The sequence below is a fragment of the Dysidea avara genome, chromosome 13 (assembly GCF_963678975.1).
Source record: "Dysidea avara chromosome 13, odDysAvar1.4, whole genome shotgun sequence".
Classification (NCBI taxonomy): domain Eukaryota; kingdom Metazoa; phylum Porifera; class Demospongiae; order Dictyoceratida; family Dysideidae; genus Dysidea; species Dysidea avara.
The window spans coordinates 13939106-13951769 of NC_089284.1; the positions used below are offsets into that span (position 1 = coordinate 13939106).

Here is a 12664-nt window from a genome sequence, read left to right on the forward strand (position 1 = left end):
TATTTTCATTATTACCACCTAGAACACCATTACTGGCTGCATTGCCATCACTGTTCAATTCTTCATCCTTGCCAATGCGGACGCCACTGTCACTGTTCGCATCACCTCCATCATTGCTCACAGCACTATCAAACCCTCTGTCACCATTGACATTAGCAAACCAACCATTGCTACCATTGCCATTATCAAAGTATACACCAGGTACACCTTCAGTCCTGAGACCAACTGATGTGTTATTGAAAATACCACTTTCACCATTGTCAACAGCATCACCCATGCTAACACCACTGTTGCAATCAGTGTCACCAGCATTGCCCATACCATTATCATCATGTGCTCCATGCACTTCATCTCCATTTTTGCCACTGTTATCACCACATTTGCCATCATCATCACCACCTCTACCTTTGACACTTGAAAGAATTTGAAGAACTAAACTGCCATCGCAATACTGGAATATAAGTTGCTCTGCAGTCGACAGTCACATATATTTTTACAAATTGCAAGATATCACTTCTACTAGCACGTGCACCCATCCATTACAAATATCATACTCACTGCAAATCAATTCAAGCCTTACTTGGAAGCTAACCATATTAAATCATGAAATTAGTAAAGAGATACCTCCACTAAGTAATATCCCTGAAATCATTGATGAAGATCATGTAGCTGCGCTTCTGGCTAAATTAGATGCTCTAAATGTATGTTCAGGACATCCAGAACAACATTTTATTGAAATGCTAAATGATAGGAATGGTAAGCTTTATAACTCATCTGGAGGAGTAGCTGCATATTTAGATAATACCTGCAGTGTATATAGTGGTGATGGGGAAATAATCTCTGGAATAATTAGAACGTCAAATTGTATGATTCTAACTGAGAAGACCAGATGTGCCAACTACATCGCTTATAGACCAAATTTAAGATCTATTTATTGCAGGTGGTTGAAGTGACAAGCAATGTCACCTTCACAAGTAGTCGATATTAGCAGCCATATCAATGACAGATGGCTAAAAGCACCTGAAAGAGAAGAGAAAACAATGCTCATCAAAAAAAGACTGCATGCCACAGAAAAGAAAAACGATTATTTAGTAAAGAAGATAAGAGATTTGTTTGATACAAAAAGTATCGATGTTGATAATAGTTTGCATGCAGGGCTGCACAACATCATACAAGAGCATTCTGAAAAAATCCAGCGTAAATATCAGCCCAACACCTTTCACCTGGAGTGAGCAGCTGAAGAATCTTGCAAGAGTGCCAATACAATGAAGGTGGCATCCAATGTTCATTCGTTGGTGTCTCCATTTAAAAATGCTATCAGGTACTGCGTATGATACACTGAGGAAGACACTGGTTCTTCCATGTGGTCGAACACTGCAAGATTACACCCACTTCATTAAAGAAGGTACTGGCATTCAACCAGAGGTAATCGTGAGTTCAAATGTGTGAGTTGGAGGGAAGGTGTCAGTAAAATGAGGCTGTACGCATCATCATTATATCAAGTCAAGGTGATAACATACTACTCTATGACAGGTGTGTTCTTGATAGAAGATGTGCAAGAGGTTTAATAAATGAAGTATTCCTTTTAATGCTCACTGCAAAAAGGTTGTGAATAGTGAGCTGATAGTGATTGGAGATTAGACCTATCATACTAAGGAGATTGTCAAGATGATGAGGCACATGCTACTATGCATTCCTTTTAATGCCCGCTGTGGTTTAGCGGATCTCCAATACTGCAGTGCTGATGTGTGACATGTTGCTAGCCGATTAAAATTTGGATCAAGAGTTAATCCGTGAGAGCTGTGGAAGAAGAAATTAGGTAAAATTGCATGCTGATCGAGCAATAACGTAGGTTGTAGGGTCAATTAGCTGCAGAAACAACAGTGTAGCAGTATATTTAGCTAGCTAGGCACAACCATGCACTTTAAGATTTCTATATAAATGTGTAAGAGTCCACAGTGAGATGGACTCATATGTCGTGTATTTATATTGCATGGGAGGACTTGATGCAAAGGTGTGCCCCACCTAGGCCCTACCGTCACTAAACCTCTAGCTACGCCCCTGCTCTGAATACTGTGACTGCTCTATTAGAGTATCCAGATCCTGACTGTTCTATTAGAATATCTCAATCTTTTCTTGCAAACAGTGTCCCATAACCCCCCCGTCTCCACTGCCTATGAATAGCCTTGTAAACAACTTTTAAGACCTTACAACCATCTGCAACGGCCAAAATGGCAGTGAGACACTACTAATAGACATATGAAGAAGTTTGCTACATGGCACGGACATTATTTTGCTTAATCACGGAACACTGTAATTTTCACAAACTAACCTGCAGAACTAATTCACAGTGTTTTTGTTTCATTGTAACACTAATTTAGTGAAGGTTAATGGCTGTCAAGACATCGAAATAGCTCAGAACCGCGTTCCTTTCCAAATATTCGCCATTTAATTCTCCATAGGCATAGAAAAAGTAACTTAAGTGATTTTCAACCTTAAAATGATGAGCTTAAATTTCCTCTGATTTCCTTCTGCTATAGCTCATCTTAATCACTATTCACTGTTCTTTACAAATCTGGTTCGGAATCTGAGGTATCTATCATGTGTTGCGAGTTATTATGCCTTACGCTTTTATTGCATGCCCCAAAATTCCTAATACAAAATGTATGGGCAAATTTGCTCGGTTTAGGCCATTTTGACAAGCCAAAATTTCTGTGAATCGGGCTTCTTTTGGCATCATTGTACTCGCAGAGAGTTGCTCCACACGTATCAAATTTGGAAAGTTAAGCCATACCTATTTGATCTTATGTTGCGCGGGCAAAACTATTTTAAATTTGGGTAGGTAGGTTGGTTTGAAAATTAAACAAAAACATACAAATTGCAAACAATGAATGTAGCTATAATAGTGCATTTTTTAACATACACATTTAAAATCTAGGTTTCATATTATTAGACTGCCTGGTTACAAGGCTCTAATATATTAAAAGTAGAATAGCTATTTATATATTTAATACTAACCTCGTGAGCATTCAAAACCTGTGAAATCTCCACTTTCAATACTCTTCTAGTTAAAAGTATATCTTCAAAAGAGCTTTCCCATTGTATCTGTACAATTCTAGAGTGTTGGACGATCTTCAATGGTCTCTTTGAGTGTAACACATGACGAAGTTGACGCCGTGTTGTCTTTAATTAAGAACACGTGATCCGCACACGTGATTTTTAAAATTATTAATTATTTCATTTGAGCAGTAGGTCGGGCCCGCGCAACATAAGATAATATAATACTAAACAGACTCGAGGTAGGCGGTACACGATAATTAATTAAATTTTTAATGGTTTTTCAATCGAAGTGTGTTGGACATGCCTGTTCCAGCTGGCATTTTTTGCCATGAACAAAAGTATAGCAAATGTCCGCGAACTTCTTGATTTGCTGCTTCAAAAATGCAGAAACTAACAAGAGAATCCGACCACTTACAACTTAAGACCACTTAAGTGGCCCTAGGGACTTTTAATTGTCCCCATTATTGTTGTTTCAGTTGTGTCCAGCACACATGCCTTTTGTGCTGGGGGTGGTAGGCGGGAATAAAAAAATAAAAAAACCACTTACAACTTTAAACTTAGCCTGTTCTCCTTGCCAGCTCCTGGATCCGCCCCTGCAGCGACTTCTGGGCATAACCGAATGCTGGTTTCTATGTTGCATCATTCTAGCTAACACCTAGCTATATGCCTCGAAGACGGGTCCCATAGGGGTATCACCTACAGAAAACTGCAAAGCATCGTAACTTCCGGTCTATGGCCCATAAATAGCTTGTCACACCCTTGAGGAACATAATGTATCAAGAGCAGTGAATTGGCTGCGTGTGTATAGCTATATACAGGAGAGATTGTTGTTGACTTAGCTATTGCTCGATATATAGCTGCACATGCAGTAGCTGGTTTTTTTCGACTATCAAAAAACCTACTATAGACATTGAAGCATTTGACTGAGTCACTGTGGAGGTTAGTCACAGTACTATAATCTCATTGAACTGTACAGCCTAGCCACGCTATATACTAAACCATTTATTCTGTCATTTAACTGACATGATACCATTAGAGTTTGTAAAAAATGTATACGTATACTATAATGCGCATGTCTTGACTTAGTGCAGAGTCTTGTGCAGTGTAGCTAATGGGAAACTAAAACTGACTCAAAATGCGCCTATAGCATTATCAGCAGTAAATTTCTAGGAAACATGCCCCATGCACAGCATGTGCATGCTGAGTGTGCTGCTTTGTCTATTTATTATAGCTACAAGTAGCTGTAAGAAATAAGAAAAAGTTAAGATTTTAGGTTTGATTTATAGGGATCATGAAATAAAAAAGTAACAAGGAGGTCGCCTATAGCTACATCTGAAGATATAACCTACTAGTGGACATTCAATATGTGAGCGACTCCCTTGTTTCACTTCTATGATTCTTAAAATCCCTTAATAATGTTTTTCCTTATAGCTACTTGTAGTTTTAAAAACATTATTATGACTGCTGAACCCACACATACCGCATTAGAGGAAAGAATGGCGCCAGGCTTATTATTAAATCACATCAAAAAAAGAAAGTATGGCACCAGGTTTATCGTTTTCGTCTGAACGCGCGCCCCAACCATCAATTACTGAAATAGCGAAGTTATTGTTATTAGTGCTTTACAGTAACCAGCACTGAAGGTCTGACAGCAACATGTGCTGCAGCCTTAGGATTACCTAACAAGGACTTAGACCTAGTGACTTATAGCTGAAAAGTGGCCATTGCACTTCGTTTTCAGCAATGTTCAGCCCATTACACAGCATTACAAATGAAAAACACTAGGAGAAGGACCTCTGCAATCAATCTAGTCACAATTAACAGAATACCTAGTGACTTGATTGAAAGTAACACTCTACCTCTCTGTTTAAATCCAAGCTGCAAGCAATAATTAACTTGACTCTTGATTGATTCTTTATAGCAAATATAATTGTAATGTATTCTTTTGGGCTGGTCCCATGGACGCATTAGATACTGTCTGTCCAGTAAATTAAAATAAAACTCACCCATTAGACATAGGGAAGCTATCATGCTGCACTACCGCGAATTGACATCCTTGCGCTGTCAACAAAGATAAATGGGACACAGGTACGTAAGTCCATGAAGCATGCATTGTACATACTGTGGTATGCCAAAAGGCACCTGTCCAGCTGAAACGACATCTAACAGTAAAAAAATCAAGCCTGTAGTCATAGCTATAGCTGTTATTGAGTAGTGCACCTATCAATGTTATGCCCCACTCCCGGGTAGGGTAGCTAGGGCAATACAGGGAGTTTCACAAAGTCTGGTGTCAAACTGCCCAGTACTGGGGCTAAGAAGCTTGTCAAACCCCCACCATGTCCCCAGGGATTTCTTTAGGGGATTTGATTTAGCTACCTATTATTGTAACTTTTGGTTCAGCAAACTGCCGCTGTCAAAAGCCCCAGGGTGAAGCAAATGTAGATGTCTAATTCCCAGTAGTGTGGGGGAGGTGGGGATTGACATTGATAGGTGCATTACGCTGAAGACATCAGTCAGTCAGTCAGGCAGTCAATCTTTAGAAAATTCCACTGAATAAAAAAGTTGTAAAATTTCCTAGAAACTTTTTTGCAATGTTTCAGGCATAGCAAAATTTGCTTTTGTGCACTATCCTATCACAGGAGAAACACATACAGTATAGTCAACCTTTTTGCTATACATTTGTGCATTAATTGTGCACATATGTAATCAAGTAGCAAATAATTATGTATGTGCTACTGAAGCAAATGCCATACCATGCCCATCATATGTGATCATGATGTGCTGTAATCACAAATTTGACCTATTTGACATATTTGACATATTTCTGCGAACACATAATTATGATACAAATTTGGCCCATTATACATGTTTGCTACGTATGCCCTTGATTGAGTTTTTTGTAGTGAGGTTGTACTGAAGGCACTTTTGGGCTTAGCAATACTACTAAGATGCTTTGAAGGTATTGTGAGGCTGGTTTTAGGGTTACAACAGGCACTGATCCAGAAATAAACCATAGTGGGTGGCTGATCCAGATTTTAAGCTGAGAGTCCTGAATGTCTTAGTATTTACATCAGGGAAAGAACTGACAATGTCATCTAACTTGTACAGTGAAGCACATGGTAGCATGATAGCTCTTGTACACATATCATGTATTCTGTAATCCCAGTAAAGGCTGATCATGAGTTAACGCCAGTGGTTAAAACAAATAAATCACCTGTAACACCTGTACACATACTACACATTCTTCTCTGTTGTATGTGATATGTAGGAGATGCTAGTTTAGATTGAATAAGTAAATGTGAATTATGTATCATCTTCTACTAATCACATTCCCACAGGAAGAAACATTACACTTAAAAAGCTATTTCCCTATACTACTTGCTGAAATAGCCAACTGTAAAATTTTACCAATTTTGATGCAGTTGCATTATGCCACAGCCCTAGGGTGGTTTGCTGGCAGTTATAAAAGAATAATGGTATATGAAGATAAAAATTGAAAGCAAACCTCATTTTCCTTCAAGGACTCCTTTGTCTGGTGGTAGCTAATGTTGTCCATCATCGTAGATAAATTCATTAATACAAACGATAGACTGGATAGCGTTGGAATCTGATTGGCATGCATTGTAGGGATTTAGCTCATATTGACAAGGTATATACACTAACATAATAATGAAAGAGTGTTATTCACGATCAGCATTTTGATTACAGATTCATTTTAGTAAATATTACATGTCTGAGTGACTGCAAGGTCATGCATGGTGGGTGGATAGCCACCCCATTCCCCCCGGCCCCTGGATCAACTTCTGTGTAACAAGTATAAGGAATTTTAAGGTCAACAAGAATTAAGAATTTTAAGTTTGATTGGGAATTGTAGAAATAAAAATTAGTGAAACAAGAGAGGTAACCTACACCTTAAGATACACTAGTGGACATTAATTCCCTACTAGTCTATACCTATTACTAAATTAGGGATTAAATGTCCAATAGTATATCTTCAGACCTCCCTTGTTTTACTACTTTTATTGTTTTTATGATCCCTAATCAAACTTAAAATTCTATTTAAGTTTTGTTTGTTTACCTTTTTGTAACATTATTATGACTGTTGAACCCACGCATACCACGTTAGAGCAGAAGGAATGGCACCAGGATTACTGTTTTTGTCTGAACATGCACCCCATGCAACTATAAATTACTGAATTAGCAAAGTGGCCATTACGCTTTGTTTTCAGCTCTGTTCAGCCTGTTACACAGCATTACAAGCAAAGAACACTAGGACCTCCACATCTGCAATCAATCCAGTCACAATGGAAAACTTGGACGATTCCCATCAAACATAGGGAAGCCATCATGCGACACTACCATGAATCAATACCTTGCACTGTCAACTAAGATAAATGGGACACAAAAGAGGACACAGGTAAGTCCATGAAGCATACATTGTACATATTATGGTATGCCAAAGGCACGCATTGGGCTGAAGTGACATCAAACAGTGAAAAAAATCAAACCCATAGTCTTAGCCATTATTGAGTTATGCTTGTCCAAAGGTATTAGTAAGTTAGACAAGCAGCCAATCAGTAGAAAATCCGTTAACTAATTTTTTTCAATAGTTGTAGCAAACATTTCAGGTCATGCTGAAGGTGCTATTTGGCTTGGGTATACCTAACCAATACTGCCAAAGGTGCCATGAAGGTATTGTGAGAATGGTTTTAGGGTGATATTTTGGCCAGAAAAGCCCAAATCTTCATGATCCCTAATATACATAGCAATAATGAACTGTATATAATTAGGTATGGATCTTTTCTCTAAGTACCACGCAGTGGAAATTTACTGTCTTGGCCATTATCTTAGAGAGAGCATCAGTGCTATGAAGAACATAATAAACCAACTATTTTCACACTGCAAAAGAGTACTGAAAAAAGCAGCAGCCATCGCCATCAGCTCTTCTCCGAAGAATATGCTATGCCCATATCCAAATTAATTTTATTGTAATTGTGTGCATTTTATTTTTAATTTTATTTTTTATACTTTTCTTTGCCATGTCTGCTTTGGCTTCAGCCTTATGTAGTCAATGCGACAGAGGATTTTTCATTCTCGCATATAATATATATTTTATCACTATATACATGGTTAAAAATATATAGGATTGCCGACTTTTCCTTACTTCCCTGGGCCCCCAGATTTCTCTTGGCAGCCCTGTTGTACATACAGTGCATGGCATTGGAGGAAATGGCATGTTTGGTGTTATATACTTGTTATTCAATTCTTAACCACTGTTAGGTAGATAACGTGTAAATTATGCTTTCTCAAATAGCTAGGTATATATTAAGTAAAATATTCCATCATCATGTCACAAGTTTAAGTGTGTTGCTACTATAGCTACTCATTCTTGGTAGCTATCAGCTTAAATGATATATAGTGTATTGGTTATTGATCATTATCTCATAAGTATATGCTTGGTTAGGTGTAGCTACTTTGCATTACAGAAAATAGTGCAAACTTTCTCCACAGAAAGGAATGGCTATAGGGAAATTTTGTTTACCTTTAATATATATATATATGGGCTGCTTTACCTGGCAGGTAAATTCACTGCAAATATTATATTATTTTAAAAAAGGAAAAGAAATACTGAATTAAGGTGGTGTTAATGTAATTGTGTGAAACCGTACAATTCCCATTTAGCAAGTTCCTGTTTTGTTACTAATAACTTCTATTCTAGTGAGGGTTATTGTATCCAAACAATCTAACCCTATCTATGTACGTTAGGATAGTGTGATTTCTTTTCAAGGATACATGCGGCATAAACTATAGCCTGCTTCATCTGATTTTTCTACAATGGAACAACGTGTCGCTTAACCGTTTGAGTTACAAACATTTCTTACTTTGTAGAACAATGTGACAGAGTTCTCTTTATGTATGGGTGTATAAGAAAATACATATCCGTGGGCTCAACATAGAATTCCCTGGAAACAAATATCTCGAAAAATCTCTCTGTAGCCTTTTAGAGATGCACTTTCCTGATGCCTGTACTAAATTTTGATGATCTGTGGCATGTAATTTTGAAGATGTGAGACCATTTAGCTGGCTAGGTCAGTAATCATGAGACAGTGAGCTTTGTTACTGAAGTCTTCTATGTAGATGCGGATTTAGTTACTTATAACAACAGTAGTAACCCAGCAGTTTGAGGAGTTAGTTCTTTCAAGTGTTATAATCAGGTTTGAAACATTACAACCACAAACATCCTAGCTTTGTAAGGGTTTGCATTATTGCTTGAGTGCCACCTTCAATGCATGAAATAATGCTTTTGTTGTTCAACTGTTAATAACTTATTATGGTTAAAATACCCATTTTAAAAGAATTTAATGGCAGCATTGTCACCTGAACTGGGACATCTAATTATTGACCACTTCAAACAGAGACCAAACTTATCAAGAATATTACAATTCTTGAACAAGTATAAAGAAGAGCAACAAATTAAATGATAACAGCTCCAATATAGATTTGATGGACTCAATTTGCTACCCTTAATGTATGCCTTTGAACTTATGTATTATGCTGAAGTCATACTTCCCTCTGTTTCCTTGTTATCACAAACTACATCACCTTTGCTAATGGAACTACTAGGTCTTCCACAAGTGGTAAAATGAATCAACTTCAGAACAGTAGTAATATAAGTAGACATTTCTTCTTCAATAGAATCCACACCCTATCCCCAATTGATTTATCTATCTAACAAGACTAGCACATTTTTAAATGTAACTTCAGACATGATAACCCTTGCACATACGTATCATTTTGTATGCCCGTGTAATAGATGCTCCAACACTCTGCTGTTTAATGTAATTTTTATAAGTAAGTAATTTAACTATTGTAAGTAATTATTTTTCTTTTAATGGCTACCAGCCCAGAGCTAGCAGACCTTTCAGTACTGTACCTCCAATATTTTATATATTTGTTATTACAACACCATTGATTGTATGTACTACAACTGTATGCAGTATTGTAAAGTCATAATCAAAAAAATCAAACAGAATAGTGTGATTAATGTTGGACACTCACCTGTACATCTGCCTGTCAATCCAGGTCCTGGGTATTCTAATCCTGATGTTGTGGCCCCCTTTTAATCTGATGATTAAAGGGGGGTTTGGTTGGTGTACAGGGCCTCGACCACTGCATGGGAAAACCTGTTAACTTTGGAAGGCTTGAGGGGAAAACATGTTAGCTTAGTGTTTTTTGCTTGGGTGAGAGCAGAGGGATCAGGGGTGAGGGAAGCTCCTTGCCACTGATTCCTGATACTTGATGCCCAAAGAAGAGAGAATGAAATACTTATTCAAAGCAGAGGTAATCCTGGTTGAGGCCCCGTACTGTCACGCTCCCTACTAGAAAGGAGTGTAGATGCTGCAGTAAGCAGCAATACAGTGTGCATAGTGAGGAACTATTGCAGCACTGTATGGTGCACTGCCAGTGCAAATTGTAGCGGCGATGGCTAGCCAGTATTTGCCAATATTGGCAGCAATACTAGTACCATAATGAATGGTGGATCAGCAGCTGTGCTGAATTCTGGTGTGCAAGTTAATCCATTGGGTAGATACCCAGCTGCATGGTAATCAGTGGTTGACACTCTGCAGGGAGAGAATTAAACACATGCGTACATGGGTAACAGTAATTCTTGGTTGAGTGGTGGTTCTGTTGCATATGAGGCCATCCACTAGACAAACGTGCGATTGCACCATTAGTCTGTCATGCTGCAGAGGGAGAATTCACACATGTGCATACATAGTATGGGCAACAGTGATAATTGTGGTTGAGTTGGTCCTGGCTGGAAGGTGCTACAGTGGGTAAACTAAAGGAGAGGAAGCATATACTATTATGCATATGCAGTAGTAAACGTACATTTTTTTCTTCTTTTTTTGGGAGGGGTGGGAGGGATTAACTTCTTTTGATGACAGTGTGTGGCGGTGTGTATTGCTGCGCATGCGTTACTCTTACTGATGCATCTACAATATTCCTGATAACACCCCACGTCATCGCCAGGTTTGATCAGAGTTGTTGTGCTGCATGCTTGCTTGAGTGTAACATTAACTATGTTTAACTACTTAAATGTCATTTAATGTTTGACACTAACCTGTACATCTGCCTGTCAACCCAGGTCCTGGGTATTCTAATCCTGATGTTGTGGCCCCCTTTTAATCTTATGATTAAAGGGAGGGGGGGGGGAGTTGGTTGGTGTACAGGGCCTCGACCGCTGCATGGGAAAACCTGTTAACTTTGGAAGGCTTGAGGGGCAAACATGCTAGCTTAGTGTTTTTTGTTTGGGTGAGAGCAGAGGGATCAGAGGTGAGGGAAGCTCCTTGCCACTGATTCCTGATACTTGATGCCATAGAAAGATTACTACTTTAGTAAGCTTTCCACCCAAGCATTAAATCTTATCCTTATGACAAAGCAGCTGGGCCTGTACACCACCATGCGCTTCTGTCACCATGATTCATATGGAGTAGGCATTATATTAAAGTATAGAGAGGTATAGTGAACAGTACGTATAAAACAACTATATGCCTGTGATTGCTGCTATAGTGGAAGCTTGTCCTTGTGGCTTTCAGTGGTCTTGCCATCGGTAGCTTGAAGTTAGTTACTTTGAGAAGTGAGCAAACTCCTGTGGGGGAGTTTTAATGTATGTCTGGTAGGCATTACTCTTCCATCTTCCCAGCATTTGAATGGATGTATCCGGAATATTCACTTGCTTAGCAGTAGTAGCTGCCCCAATTCGGAAACTGTGGATGTTGTACTGAGTGCTGTCAAAACCAAGTCTAGAGAGTAAAGTGTTCAGGATGTTGCTGAAATGCTGGTGGGTCAGGGTGCTGCCATCCTTGAAGATGAAGAGGGGGCTCTTAGGATGATCAGGTCTTATTGCTAGGTAAGGTAGTATGGCTTTAATGGGGTAGAGCATTGCATCTGTTGCACCAAGATAAATGTCGACCCCCTTTTGGAAGGGGTCCATTTTTGACTGTTTTGTTTCGACACAGAGGAGCTGTGGGTCATCACAATTGCCTACTGAGATGTCCTTGGCGGAGAGGTGACATGTGCTATCATAGCTAGCATCATTGGGCACGGTGAATTCACTCATTCTGAGGAAGCCAAAGAATGCCAGGCAGCAGGCTGGATGTTATCGTACGAATATGGTTCTTGTATTAATAAGTCATTGATAAATTGCATTATCTCCAAGGTGATAGGTAGACAGATTCTTTGAGGGTGGGAGGTAGCTTGGCTCCTCTGAATACCTTTCAGTGTCAGTTGAAACCGTGGAGTAAGTTGAGTATTAAATTCTTCATGTAGTCCTGCTGTCACATGCATGTACTGGATGGTGGAGATGTATACTTTGATGGTGGTGTGGGCAATAGTGGAAGCTGCCAGGTGTGTGGCGAATAGTAGAAGTGAGGCTGGGATTGGAGCAACATTGATGGCCTGGCAAAAGTTTGCAAATCTTTGCTGACCAGCTGTGAAAGTGGTTCTGGTGTTGAAGGCTAGGCCACTAGTGAGAAATTCTGCTGCCTTGTGTTCGAGGTCAGCGACGTCCAGCTGCTTCTGTGACCTTGGTCCATGCCAT

General features: G+C 39.0%; 1 protein-coding gene across 1 annotated transcript in view; it reads left to right on the plus strand.

Annotated features, from left to right (window-relative positions):
- Window positions 1–3961: 3961 nt before the first annotated feature.
- The window catches only part of LOC136242475 (transient receptor potential cation channel subfamily A member 1 homolog), a gene marked incomplete at its 5' end in the record, with an annotated part of 157819 nt that continues 149116 nt past the window's right edge, over window positions 3962–12664 (plus strand). The window contains 1 exon segment of the mRNA XM_066033906.1: window positions 3962–3999.